The sequence below is a fragment of the Coregonus lavaretus genome (assembly GCF_964263955.1).
Source record: "Coregonus lavaretus genome assembly, contig: HAP1_SCAFFOLD_2794, whole genome shotgun sequence".
Classification (NCBI taxonomy): Eukaryota; Metazoa; Chordata; class Actinopteri; order Salmoniformes; family Salmonidae; genus Coregonus; species Coregonus lavaretus.
Window position 1 is genome coordinate 2,969 of NW_028165878.1, and position 14,996 is coordinate 17,964.

A 14,996-nucleotide genomic window follows, 5' to 3' on the forward strand; every position below is an offset into this window, starting at 1 on the left:
TGATGCAGGGGAACAGATTATGTGTTGTTTCTGCTGAGGCAGCATCTTCTACTCCAGCTGCTTGCCTCAATGTAAAAAATGAGCAAGTGGCGAGGAGAAGACTTTAATTACCATAAGAATGGTCCCTTTAATCAATGGTCATACTTCTAATGACAGTATTAACATGCATGGTGAGAGGAATGCATACATTAGCATTTTCTATGCTATCAATTTACATGGAGGACATGGAGATACAGTACACACCTCCTAGTCATCTCTTTCTTTCTTTCTTTCTTTCTTTCTTTCTTTCTTTCTTTCTTTCTTTCTTTCTTTCTTTCTTTCTTTCTTTCTTTCTTTCTTTCTTTCTTTCTTTCTTTCTTTCTTTCTTTCTTTCTTTCTTTCTTTCTTTCTTTCTTTCTCTCACTCTCTCTTAAACACACACATATACAAATGCAGAAAGGCATGCATTCACTCACACACCAACAAGATCTCACGGTTTTACCAATTTGACTTCAGATTCTGATGTTTAGCCACGTTTCTTCAAACGTCCAATTTTGAAGTTGCTCCAAACATCATATTTCAAAGTTGCTGCAAATGTGACATTACGAAGTTAAGGGTTAAGGTTTGGGATAGGGTTAAGACATTACATTTAGGCATTCATTCCGAATGGTTAAGTTAAGGGTTAACCCTTTTCACTCGTGAGAATTGGCCTATATGGATAGGTATAATTGAAAAGTTTCTTACAGAAGAAATATGAGAAGTATATACATAATCATGGTAGCAATTGAAAGGGAACAGTTTGGAGATTATGGAAAAATTATTAGACCAAAGTTGAGGAGACAGCAGTTCACCTGACACAAGACTGAATCCAAACATTAGACTGTTGATTATATATTAATTTGAAATGTACTGTACTTTTCGTCCGCATTTGTTGATAACGAAATCTGAAAATGCTCTGGATACATTGATTAACGCTAAGACTATTCCTGGAAAATGTGGGGTAGGTGCAAAATAAGACAAAAAAATGACAAGGGTTTAAGTGAGACGACTAACTGGTGTCTCCAAGTGCCACACACTTGTAGTTGTTTTGTTTGGAACACAACCCTGCATCCCCATCATAACACAATTACTGTTGTAGTTTATGAAATCTAAAAACGGCCCATTATACATCGCAATCTGGGTCAGGTGGGCATCATTTGAAAGCTTGTTTTATTGCCAACGTGACTAGCTACGTTCTTACAGTTTTAGGCTTTCACAGGGCAATTCAGAGAAACTTTTGGTGCACATAGAAAGGAGTCATGAGTGCATTCATGTGCACAAACATAGGCTCATTCTGTTCAGAACAACCCAGGTTATGACGCCATGTCATCTTGTAACCGTACATCAAACATAGTGATCATAACCATTGACACTGTACAGTATATGACATGAGTTTTATGATATGGAAATGTGAAGTGTACATTTGGATTGTTTGGTGTTTGACTTGCTTGTATGACATCAAAGCGATATTTACTATAATCCTCGATGTCTCATCTTTCGAAATACATCGGGTCCTCTTAATTTGCAGCATTACTCAGACAACAAAAGTTGCCTATTAGCGGAGGGATGGGGGCAACTTCTTGTTGCGTGCGGTGCTCAAGTTCAGAACGGCTGTCAGTCAAAACCCACACAGAGCTGTGATGCGCAGAGCCTGAGCTCCGATGTTACTGTACAGCCACTGACTTCCAATTGAAGTGCTTCTCAGTGCCCAAATCTGTCCTTTTTTACCCGTATATGGGTATGAGTGTAAATGGCTATAGCTTGGGATAGGGAGAAAAAAAAACGTGTCTACCACTGGGTTTGAACACCTTCGGATCCGGAGTCGTGGGATTAGTGGCTGGTTTGAAAGCATTTCCCGACTACCTCAGGACATGGACAAATGTCCAATTTCGAAGTCAGTCTTCAGGGATCTGGCTGCCAGTGGTGGAAAAAGTACTCAATTGTCATACTTGAGTACAAGTAAAGATACTTTAAAAGAAAATGACACAAGTAGAAGTGAAGGTCACCCAGTAAAATACTACTTGAGTAAAAGTCTAAAAGTACTTGGTTTTAAATATACTTAAGTATCAAAAGTAAATGTAATTTCTAAAATATACTTAAGTATCAAAATAATAAATTAATTCAATTATTATATATATATGTTTACAGATAACCAGGGGCACACTCCAACACTCAGACATCATTTACAAACGAAGCATGTGTGTTTAGTGAGTCAGCCAGATCAGAGGCAGTAGGGATGACCAGGAATATTCTCTTGAAGTGCGTTAATTGGACCATTTTCCTGTCCTGCTATAAAGTACATCATTTTCTTTAGGAATGTAGTGAAGTAAAAGTAGTCAAAAATATAAATAGTAAAGTACAGACACCCCCAAAAAACTTACTTAAGTAGTACTTTAAAGTATTTTTACTTAGGTACTTTACACCACTGCTGGCTGCACACACCATGCATGCAGACAAAAACACACACGTGCAGAAACACACGTACACACACACACACACCTCTACACCCCTCATGGCCATACGTGCAGAGTGTGATCTCTCTGTCGGCCCTGTCAACAGTGTCCCTGACCGCTGTCACACCACCGGCCACACAACCTCTTATTAAATCACCCCTCCTCTCTATCCCCCTATTTCCTATCCTCCCTCTTCTCCCCCTCTCTTCTACCCCCAGCCAGTGTGTGTGTGTGTGTATGTCAGAGCTGGGTGTGTGTTAATTTGCTTTGATCACAGAGTGATTAGAGGGTCACAACAAGGGGTGAAAGACAATACAGATAATGACATGGCACACTATGCCCCTGGCATCTCTCTCTCTCTCTCTCTCTCTCTCTCTCTCTCTCTCTCTCTCTGTCTCTCTCTCTCTCTCTCTCTCTCTCTCTGTCTCTCTCTCGCTCTCGCTCTCGCTCTCGCTCTCTCTTTCTCTGTCTCTCTCGCTTCTACTTTTAGTTTATTGACAAGTCATTGAAAATGAATGTCCTTTTCAATTATTGAATTGTAATTTTTGTTTACTTCCTGAATTGACTACCTTCAATTTGAATTGAGCCCAACCCTGACACACACATATACTCTGTAAACACACGCTACACTAAAACATGTATACTACTGGCCACTTAAAGCCATGTTTTGACATATGAGTGCATGAAACACAGTCAAATATTCAATGCCTTCCATACTGAGTACATGAACTGGTCCTCTGTAGCTCAGCTGGTAGAGCACGGCGCTTGTAACGCCAAGGTAGTGGGTTCGATCCCCGGGACCACCCATACACAAAAATGTATGCACGCATGACTGTAAGTCGCTTTGGATAAAAGCGTCTGCTAAATGGCATATTATATTATTATTATTATTATTATTATTATTATTATTATTATTATTATTATATATTATTATTATTAACTACATTAAAACATTCACGCTCTCCTGCCGTTCAGCCAGCAACCACACTGCTCATTATGAAAATTACATCTGGAAGAACAGTACTGTGTGTGTGTGTATGTGTGTGTGTGTGTCCCAACCAACCCATAAGAGGTAACTAAAGTAGAGCATATAGTGGTAGAATTTTTAATAACAGGGTGTACATTAGTGCAGTAAAGAGGCTCCCTGATGATGTCCTGATAAGCAGGGTAGTGTTGTGATGGTGATGTCCTGATAAGACAGGGTAGTGTTGTGATGGTGATGTCCTGATAAGACAGGGTAGTGTTGTGATGGTGATGTCCTGATAAGACAGGGTAGTGTTGTGATGGTGATGTCCTGATAAGACAGGGTAGTGTTGTGATGGTGATGTCCTGATAAGACAGGCTAGTGTTGTGATGGTGATGTCCTGATAAGACAGGGTAGTGTTGTGATGGTGATGTCCTGATAAGACAGGGTAGTGTTGTGATGGTGATGTCCTGATAAGACAGGCTAGTGTTGTGATGGTGATGTCCTGATAAGACAGGGTAGTGTTGTGATGGTGATGTCCTGATAAGACAGGCTAGTGTTGTGATGGTGATGTCCTGATAAGACAGGCTAGTGTTGTGATGGTGATGTCCTGATAAGACATGGTAGTGTTATGATGGTGATGTCCTGATAAGACATGGTAGTGTTATGATGGCGATGTCCTGATAAGACAGGGTAGTGTTGTGATGGTGATGTCCTGATAAGACAGGCTAGTGTTGTGATGGTGATGTCCTGATAAGACAGGCTAGTGTTGTGATGGTGATGTCCTGATAGGACAGGGTAGTGTTGTGATGGTGATGTCCTGATAAGACAGGCTAGTGTTGTGATGGTGATGTCCTGATAAGACAGGGTAGTGTTGTGATGGCGATGTCCTGATAAGACAGGGTAGTGTTGTGTTGTGATGGTGATGTCCTAATAAGACAGGCTAGTGTTGTGTTGTGATGGCGATGTCCTGATAAGACAGGCTAGTGTTGTGATGGTGATGTCCTAATAAGACAAGGTAGTGTGATGGTGATGTCCTGATAAGACAGGCTAGTGTTGTGATGGTGATGTCCTGATAAGACAGGGTAGTGTTGTGATGGTGATGTCCTGATAAGACAGGCTAGTGTTGTGTTGTGATGGCGATGTCCTGATAAGACAGGCTAGTGTTGTGATGGTGATGTCCTAATAAGACAAGGTAGTGTGATGGTGATGTCCTGATAAGACAGGCTAGTGTTATGATGGTGATGTCCTGATAAGACAGGCTAGTGTTGTGTTGTGATGGCGATGTCCTGATAAGACAGGCTAGTGTTGTGATGGTGATGTCCTAATAAGACAAGGTAGTGTGATGGTGATGTCCTGATAAGACAGGCTAGTGTTATGATGGTGATGTCCTGATAAGACAGGCTAGTGTTATGATGGTGATGTCCTGATAAGACAGGGTAGTGTTGTGATGGTGATGTCCTGATAAGACAGGGTAGTGTTGTGATGGTGATGTCCTGATAAGACAGGCTAGTGTTGTGTTGTGATGGTAGGGCAGGTGATGTAGTAGAGCATCATGCATTATGGGGACGCTGATCTGCGTGCAGAGCCATCAGTGCAGATACATGTACCTTATGTTTGAGTGTGTGTGAGGGTGTCCTTTGTGGACATCTGTGTGTGTGAGGGTGTCCTTTGTGGATGTCTGTGTATGTGAATTTCGTGTGGGTTAGCCACCTTTGTGTCACGGATTCAGCCGAGGCTGCTCCTCCTCCTTGCTCGGGCAGGCTTCGGCGTTCGTCGTCTCCGGAGTACTAGCTACTGCCGATCGATGTTTCGATGTTTGTCTTGTTTGGTCTTTATTGTTTACACCTTTTTCCCATTATGTTGGATTGTATTCCCTATATTACCCCCTGTCTCTCATTGGTTATTTTGTGTGTGATTGTTCTTTGTCATTTCGGCAGTTCCTTGTATTACGGGTATTTGTGTTTCCTCCCTGTTTTGGAGGTTTGTTGTTTTGTACGTTTATTTACTGTGTTCAGTAAAGTACGTTGCCAGCCGCTCTGTGTCCTGTGTTTGACTTCGCTGACCGCATACACGTCGCGTGACACTTTGAGAGATGTGAGAACAAGTGTGTGGTGTGTGTGTACGCGTCTTAATACTTGAAGTCTGTAAGCGTGTGTGTGTGCTCCAAATATGTGTGTGTGTGTTTGTGTGTGTGTGTGTGTGTGTGTGTCTGGGGCACCTTGCTGACTGCAGCATCCTGTCTACCTGTGTGTTGGTCACCCCTGCGCTACAGGAGCACAGGTGCGTGACGCGTCCTTCGCTTTAATGTGCCATCAATCTCTCCCATTGGAAACACGCCAGAGCACTCCCCACACAACAAACACGCACGATGCACACGATGCACACACACACACGGTACACTCACTTTACTCACTTCAAGGATACACACAGAAGCATAGACAGGGTGCACACACACACATATGCAGGACACACACACAGGGCGTATATGCACGTGTATCAACACACACACCCTAGCCAGGCAGGCATGCACACACTAAGTATTGCTGGGGAATGAGAGGAAAGCTTCTTGGAAGACAAGAGCCGGGAATTTACCTTGGAGTTAATATTCATAATCGCTTCCCTGCTAACAATAATGAGTTGTTAGGACGTCCCCGCGACGTCACGAAATGGACAAACCGGGAACTAGAAAAAGGTCCCCCAGAGAATGTTCCCTTGAGACTATCACGCAACGTGCTAAGGACTCGTAAAATGAACGTCCTGAAAACATCCTAAAAAGGTCCTGACATGGCCCTCATTGACGTCCGGGGAGCTTATAGGGATCTAGACAATGGTCCCCCAGAGAACATTCCCCTGGGACCATCACACGACGTCCTAAGGACTAGTAAAATGAACGTCCTGAGAACATCCTAAAAAGGTCCTGACATGGTCCTCCTAAAAAATATATTAAAAATAACTAGTGTCCTGGAACTTACAGGGAACTAGACAAAGGTCACAAGAGAACGTTCCCTTGGGACCATCACACAACGTTCTTAGAATGTTCTCATAACGTCAGAGGGATAACATCACACCAAAACCCTTAAGGGGCCTAATGGGAACATCGCCGAATGTCCTCAGGATGTCCCCTGTTTGCTGGGTTTAACTCAGCAGAAACAGTAGAGATGGAGAGGAGGAGAGGAAATAACAGGAAATATGACAGCTAATCATCACTTACTGTATGAATACAGAGTAGCCAAACAAATAAAATAGGAGATTAATTTGTTTTGCTTCGGTTAATGTTGGATTTATATATTACAGTGTTGATTTAAATTGTACATTTTCTTTGGCATTCAATTTGAACCCATTGATGTTGATATTCTTTAGTTTATTTCATATAAAAAAACTTGTGTTTTGACATCAATCAAAGAGAACGTCCCCCAAAATCCTTTCCACACCATATCAACATCAAACCACAGGACAAGCATGAAAGCAAAAGCTTTTCAACAACATTGAGTTAAATCTTCCACACCACTCCAGTAAACCCCCCCCAACAGAATTAATCCTCTACAAGCATTAACAACAAGTAGCAATGAAAAGGAGACACTGCAGCGACCAGCTCTAATCCAATAGAAATGGAAGCATTTCAGCTTACTGGTCATTCACTCTCAAATAAAATCACAAAATGGAGGCTTCTCTGCCAAGGGCTGTTCACTGCTCCTGTAAGGAACAAGGACTGTGTGGCAACGCTCCATATGGATAGCAGAGAGGAGAGAACGGAGAGGTCCGGTCCGAATCACACCAGAACAGAGACTATGTACTGCGGTCCAAAATATGGAAGGGTTCTATCCAAGCCAACCCAGGCTGAACAGGCCCCTGTTGAAGTCAGAGAGGGGTAGAAATCATAGGTGGCCACCACAGGTTCAAAAGTGGCGTGGTAAAAATGTGTACGTGTCTTTTCTGGGGCCTGGAGTCTTTCCTGATCTCATGTCCTGGTACGGTAAACCTCTGGGTCCTATTCGTAGGCTATGACATGGTCCAACATGAACTTTTTTTCTCACTGGCCTGATCGGGCCAGTTGGCCAAAAATCTACTGGCCCGAACAGAATTTCTACTGGTCCAGACATGGTTTAGTTTTTAAATGCATTGGGGTCATGCAGGGCCTATAGGGTGACATTCTTTCTCTCTATATTCAGCTAATAACAGGCTAGATTTTGTTATTATGATGTGTATTAAAAAGCTGTCTAATATAATTTAGCAATGTAAGTCATTACTCTATTCTTTAGAATTACATTGTATTAATTGCATTCATTTTTGTTTATAAAGTATGTCATTTTGAGAGAAAAACATTTATATCTCAAAATAAGACTCTGTCCCTTTAAGAAAATTGCGTTCCCCAAAGAGATGTTGATCTGGCTACGAGTATGCTAGACAAGGTGAGTGCTAAAGTGTATTTTTGTAGCTTTCTTTTTGCACACTATCAACAGTAGCCATCATTTTGCTAGTATGTTCACTATTGAAGGTTTACTTCTGTAAATCACTTGCCCTCAAATAAATCAGCTCAGCGAGTAGATTGATGGGCACATATTTTTGCTCAGGACAGATCGCGTGTGCTGCTTGGATGTAGCTATCAACTTCTGTACTGCTGGAGTGCTCGAGAAGTTGTGACACGCGGGAGCGTAGTAGTGGTGCTTGAATGAACCGCCAATCATATGCTCACATACAAATAGCACGACTTTTTTGCGTTTAGTCTTGTATGGTTTTCAATGGTAGACTGCCATAGCGCAGGTAAATTATGAACTGGAACGCAACAATGCCCCAGTAACTGCGCCCGTAACTGGCTCAGTCGGTGCTACTGCTTTGAAAGTATTGTGGTGGTACCACACCAGATTGAAAAGTACTGGGGCAAATGTTGCCTTGCCACATGTTTTCCAGCAGCTCTGGTAGAAATAGCCTCGTTCAAACCGAATGGACTGGAGTGCAGTGAAGTGAGCCACAACTGAGATCCAACAGAAGGGATATGATATGAACATACAGCTGGTGCGTTTACACTTGGGCAATGCCTATATAACAAACATCATGGTGACAGATAAAAGCACGCACAATCACATACATATTCTGTATTGGACATAGACACTGACTAAGCCAGGGCCATGAGCCTGTAAGAGAGCTCCTATTTACTCCTCAGAGGAACAGTAGATGAGACAGAAGAGTGTGAGTGTATCTCAGGAGGTAGTGTTGTGCTTTAAAAACATTTTTTTTTTTTTTTTACATCTTAAATGTAACTAAATGTAATCGAAAATGTAATCTTCGTCATCCCCAAAAGTAACTATTTATCATGAGAGGGCCATAAACAATAACTAGTAATGCTGCATACTCCAAGAAAGGTTAAAATCTCACCTTTATAGTAAAAATAGTTATAAATTGCTGAGGTGTAGTCACTTTTGAGGACACAAGCTCAAGTACACAGTACAAATATGATAAAAATATGAAAATATGAATATTTTATGATGTACTTCCTATTCAACAAAACTCTATGAATAACGCTTGAAATAACTTATATATTTTCTAACTATAGTATAATCAATCTCTCCCCTACCTCTCTCTCTCTCCCCTACCTCTCTCTCTCTCCCCTACCTCTCTCTCTCTCCCCTACCTCTCTCTCTCCCCTACCCCTCTCTCTCCCCTACTCCTCTCTCTCCCCTACCTCTCTCTCTCCCCTACCTCTCTGTCTCATTCAGCTGAGAGGGAATCAGTAGATGGTCTGATTAAAGCAGGGAAGGACAGACTGAGCCTGACCTCTACTGAGAGGTAACCACACAGAGAGATGGAGGGATGGAGAGAGGGAGGGAAGGAGAGAGAGGGGTGTTGGTTTGTTTTGGGGTTAGGGGCAGTAGATGGAAGGAGAAAATGAGGGATGAGAGAGAGATATAAAGAGAGGGGTAGAGAAGAGAGGAACAGGAGGATGGAAAAAATAAAGCTGAAGAAAATGGGGGCATGAAAACATGAAAGCGGGGTCGTGGGAATCACATGTTTTGAACATGCAGTGTAGGAGTGGGAATCCTCTCCTCTCCTATAGTTACACCTAGTGTACAACACATTTATGCTTCCAAAGTGTGTTTTACTCTATTTAAGAGTGAGTCTGGGTCTGTTTGGGTGAGATAGACTGTGTTGGGTCTGTTTGGGTGAGATAGACTGTGTTGAGTCTGTTTGCCAGTGTGTTATTGTGTCTCTGAGTGTGTGAGAGTCTGGGAGAGATATTGACTTTTTGTCAGGTGCTGTTTGGCTCAGGTATGCTAGATAACTCACCACCAGAGACCCAAATGTCAGTTCCCCACCTCTACCCCCCTCTTCCTTCAGCCTTAACTTCCTACTTCACTTTCAACTTCACTGTTACTTTCAATGTCTCTATTTAAAGTTCCGTTTGGAGGGAAGTAGTTGGGGATGGGAGATGGGAGAGAGCACACATACACAGGCATGCACCCACACGCAGACACACACACACAGAGACACACACACACACTTTCACATCTGTGAGAGATACTGTAGGAGCCAGGGAGCCTTGGGTACGGCCCCCATCCATTTAGCAGGAAGCTGCTGTGAGTTTGCTAATTTGTTTAAATCCCCACGTCTGGCCCTATTTTACAGTATATGAGAGGAGTGTAAAGAGGGGAGGGAAGAAGATGTGGAATGGTGGTCTGGGGACCTGGCCTGCAGTTTGATTACAAGAGAAAATGAGAGGATGGAGGGATGGAGGGTTACGTGGCCCACGGCATCCGAAACACCTATCTGGGTTTTTATAGGTTACACCCCTTGTGATGGGTGAAGTGTGTGTGTGTGTGTGTGTGTGTGAGAGAGATGGGGTGTGTGTCTGAGAGAGAGACAGAGAGAGGGGGAGAGTTGTGTATGTAAAGTCGGGCTGTGTGTTTTGTGTGTGTGTGTGTGTGTGTGTGTGAGTGGGTGTGCAAGCGTGCTTCCTTGCTTGCATGCTTGTGTCACATGCAGTGGTTTTCAGAGTGAAGTATGTATGGGGACATACAGTACATTAAGACGTATGGCCAGTGAATAGAACACCATCTGAGAGTGACAGTGGCCCTCCTGTTAAACTCTGTTGTTGTATTAAGTGGGTTTTATTGTAGTAGGAGGAGGCTGTGGCATCGGCAACATATGGGCTGTGTTTGTTGTTGTTGTTGTTGAACAGGATTTCATGATAATGGATGCCATTTTAGGGTTTTAAAATTCATACCTGTTTTTTCTTTTCCTATCCTCTCTCTCTCGCTCTCTCTCTCTGTCTCTCTCTGTCTCTCTCTCTCTCGCTCTCTCCTCTCTCTCGCTCTCTCTCTCTGTCTCGCTCTTTCTCTCTCTCTCTCGCTCCCTCGCTCGCTCTCTCTCTCTCTCTCTCACTCTCTCCTCTCTCTCTCTCTCTCTCTCTCTCTCTCTCGCTCTCCCTCTCTCAAACTAAAGCTTTTACTCAGTTAAAACAGTCCAACTCTTCTCTCCTTATCTAACTGCTAAAGGGCTTTGACTTCAACAGTAATTACTAAAACACTGCATCCCGACCGCACACAATTAAAATACTACATTGGAAGGATTACGGAGTTCACCATTTCTCCAATTAAACACAGAAAGAGAGAGAGGGTGAATAGAGAGAGAGAGAAGAGGGAGAGAGAATAATAAGAAGGCGAGAACAGAGAAGTCGATCACCTTATTGAAAATCCTTCCCCTCTCCCCCCCCTCCCTCCATCCCCCTCTCCTCTCCTCTCCTCTCAAACCCATCTTTTATATACACACACAACTCTAGGGACCGGAGGGTGGAAGCAATTACTAGTGTTTCCCCTCTTATTGCATGATGGTAGTGATTAGAGTGATGATGATCATTATGGCTATACAGTACATGTTCTGGGGGGATGCACTAGCTCTGGCAACCCTCCATGCTCTGCTCTGCTCTGCTCGAGGGGGTTGCCAGATGCTTGGAAAACTCCCCTTTTAACACTAACTGTCCACCAGCTGCCAGTCTAAAAAAGGCTAAAGCATTAGAGCATCAGAACCATGGGGGTTGCCAGATGCTTGGGGGGGAAACGTTTAATTTTTTTTCTCCAGGAAAGAGTCCTACTAAATAGACGTTAAGAGATGACACAAGCCTGTGTGAGTGGATAGTTGTGTGATACAGTATCCAACCTGGCAACCCCAGGCTTTACTGCAGAGAAACGAAAGACATAACAATAATGACTGAGTCACTAACGCAGAGAGAGAATGAGAGGGAGAGGGAGGGAGAGAGAGAGAATAAAAAGGGGATGAAAGGATGGAGAAGGAAGCACCTACTGCAACCGTAAACCATGGGGTTAGCCTTGCTGGTTGGTGATGAGAGAGAGACCACACCACTGCTCTCCCTGTCTCCCTTTGTGGTAGACTCACTACAGACCACACTGGAGTAGGATAACAGTAGTTTGGTTCAGTGGCCAGGATCCAAAACCACAGCAGGAACTGAACAATAAGCAATCATCATGAGAACAATAACAGTTGATTTGGCCCTGGATGAACAGTCTGTCTGTCTGTCTGTAGTTGTTTTTGTCAGGGTGCCACTGCCACTGTTTTGTGCAGTTTGAGATGATTATGCTGAAGGTGGGAACAGCAGTTGTACAAATGAATGGAGGAAATAATTAAGACTAACATTTCAATTTTTCGCTGCATGGCGTTTGAGCTGATTGCAGGGCTGTTGACAAGATGAGGGAATGATTGGTGTGTGTGTGTGTGTGTGTGTGTGTGTGTGTGTGCATGCACTGACTGTGTGTGTGCACGTGTGTGTGTGCACTGACTGTGCTTGGGTGTGTAGCGTGGGGGCGTGAATTAATTGAGGAAAGAATCAGAGAGAGAGAGTCCCAGCAAATCAGATGAATTAAAGAGTGTTGATGCAGGAGACTATGGTGTAAAGGATATGATTACACAGTATGGAAAGGGAGAGAGAGAGAGGGGGAAGGAGAAAGAGAGAGAGAGCGAGGGAAGGAAGGAGAAAGAGAGAGAGAGGGAAGGAGAAGGAGAGAGAGAGGGAGGGATAGAGAGAGAGGGAGAGGGGGAAGGAGAAAGAGAAAGAGACAGAGAAAGAGAGAGGGGGGGAGGAGAGAGGGAGAGAGAGAGGGAAGGAGAAAGAGAGAGGGGGGAGGAGAAAGAGAGAGGGAGAGAGAGAGGGAAGGAGAAAGAGAGAGAGTGAGAGCACACTCCAGACAGCACAGACACACAAAACAGTGTGGCTGAAGGTGGAGACAGACGGCTGTCTGAGAGAGCTGGCTGCACTCCGGTCTGAGGTGAGAGAACTTAAGGAGGAGAGAGAGGAACACATGGCACAGCTAACAGAGGAACACACACCCCAGCTAACAGCACTGCAGGAGGAGAGAGAGGAACACATGGCACAGCTAACAGCACTGCAGGAGGAAGTGAGAAAGCTGAGGTGCGACAATCAGCCACTCATGAGAGAGCTAGCCACTCCTCTTAGAGAAGCCAACAGAACAGCCCACTTCAGACCTCGACCACAGCCTTAACACCACAGCAAGACAGACAAGGCAGGATCCACCAACCCAGCAGACTCCCCCTCCTGGCACCCCCCCTGTCAGCCCACCGGATAGCTCTCCTGACAACACCCCCACACCCACTGAGGACACAAAAAAGTCAGAGATTGTGCTCCTCATTGACTCAAATGGGAAATAAATTGATGAGAGGAATCTTTAAAAAAAAAAACAATTGGCTAAACTCTGGTGTCTGAACAACCGGCATGCCCTGGAGCTGCTGTCAGAGGACCGACTAGGGTCCCCCAGCCACATCATAATACACACAGGCACAAACGACCCGAGAGCCCAGCAGGAAAGGGTGACCACAGCACTCAAGGAAGTGGTAGAAAAAGCCTCTTCCACTTTCCAAGTGGTTATCTCCACACTGCTACCACGGACATACTTTTACCATGCCACCATCCAGCGGGTGAATGCAAGCATTTCCCCGGACTGTGCCTCAAAAACAAATGTTTACCTGGCCCACTACTCCACCTTGGACTTGAACAGCCTTTATAACCAGGTCCACCTCTACAAGGCAGGAGTCCCCACCTTTGCCAGGACCCTGAAGGACATCACCCTCAACCGCAGCCCCAGCACCTCACACAGGAGTAACAGAGAAACGGACAACCCGCCCCCCCCGGAGGACCTGAACCAAGAGGATCCACACCAAGAGGACCTAGACCCAGACCACAGCACCACCAGTCACATCCCCACCCCAACCAGTCCACTACTCCCCAAACAAACACTAGCCACACCCTATATAGCCCCCCCCCCCAGATAAGTCCTATGCCCCCCGCCCCTGCAGCATGGACCTCAACATGACAGCCGCACATACAGTGCATTCGGAAAGTATTCAGACCCCTTGACTTTTTCCACATTTTGTTATGTTACAGCCTTATTCTAAAATTGATAAAATTGTGTTTTTTTCTCGTCAATCTACACACAATACCCCATAATGACAAAGCAAAAACAGAAATATCACATTTACATAAGTATTCAGACCCTTTACTCAGTACTTTGTTGAAGCAACTTTGGCAGCGATTACAGCCTTGGGTCTTCTTGGGTATGACGCTACAAGCTTGGCACACCTGTATTTGGGGAGTTTCTCCCATTCTTCTCTGCAGATCCTCTCAAGCTGCCAGGTTGGATGGGGAGCGTCGCTGCACAGCTATTTTCAGGTCTCTCCAGAGATGTTTGATCGTGTTCAAGTCCGGGCTCTGGCTGGGCCACTCAAGGACATTCAGAGACTTGTCCCGAAGCCACTCCTGCATTGTCTTGGCTGTGTGCTTAGAGTCGTTGTCCTGTTGGAAGGTGAACCTTTGCCCCAGTCTGAGGTCCTGAGCGATCTGGAGCAGGTTTTCATCAAGGATCTCTCTGTACTTTGCTCCATTCATCTTTGCCTCGATTCTGACTAGTCTCCCAGTCCCTGCCGCTGAAAAACATCCCCACAGCATGATGCTGCCACCACCATGCTTCACCGTAGGGATGGTGCCATGTTTCCTCCAGACGTGACAATTGGCATTCATGCCAAAGAGTTCAATCTTGGTTTCATCAGACCAGATAATCTTGTTTCTCATGGTCTGAGAGTCTTTTAGGTGCCTTTTGGCAAACTCCAAGCGGGCTGTCATGTGCCTTTTACTGAGGAGTGGCTTCCGTCTGGCCACTCTACCATAAAGGCCTGATTGGTGGATGCTGCAGAGATTGTTGTCCTTCTGGAAAGTTCTCCCATCTCCACAAAGGAACTCTGGAGCTCTGTCAGAGTGACCATCGGGTTCTTGGTCACCACCCTGACCAAGGCCCTCCTCCCCCGATTGCTCAGTTTGGCTGGGCGGCCAGCTCTAGTAAGAGTCTTGGTGGTTCCAAATGTCTTCCATTTAAGAATGATGGAGGCAACTTTGTTCTTAGGGACCTTCAATGCTACAGACATTTTTTGGTACCCTTCCCCAGATCTGTGCCTCGACACAATCCTGTCTCGGAGATCTACGGACAATTCCTTTGACCTCCTGGCTTGGTTTTTGCTCTGACATGCACTGTCAACTGTGG

At 44.6% G+C, this 14,996-nt stretch overlaps 1 long non-coding RNA gene across 1 annotated transcript in view; it reads left to right on the forward strand.

The window, feature by feature from the left end:
- Positions 1-9,178: 9,178 nt before the first annotated feature.
- Positions 9,179-14,996, forward strand: part of LOC311115344 — a 52,859-nt gene continuing 47,041 nt past the window's right edge. The window contains exon 1 of the long non-coding RNA XR_014611248.1: positions 9,179-9,222. This is a non-coding gene — a long non-coding RNA (uncharacterized lncRNA). The remainder of the gene's footprint in view (positions 9,223-14,996) is intronic.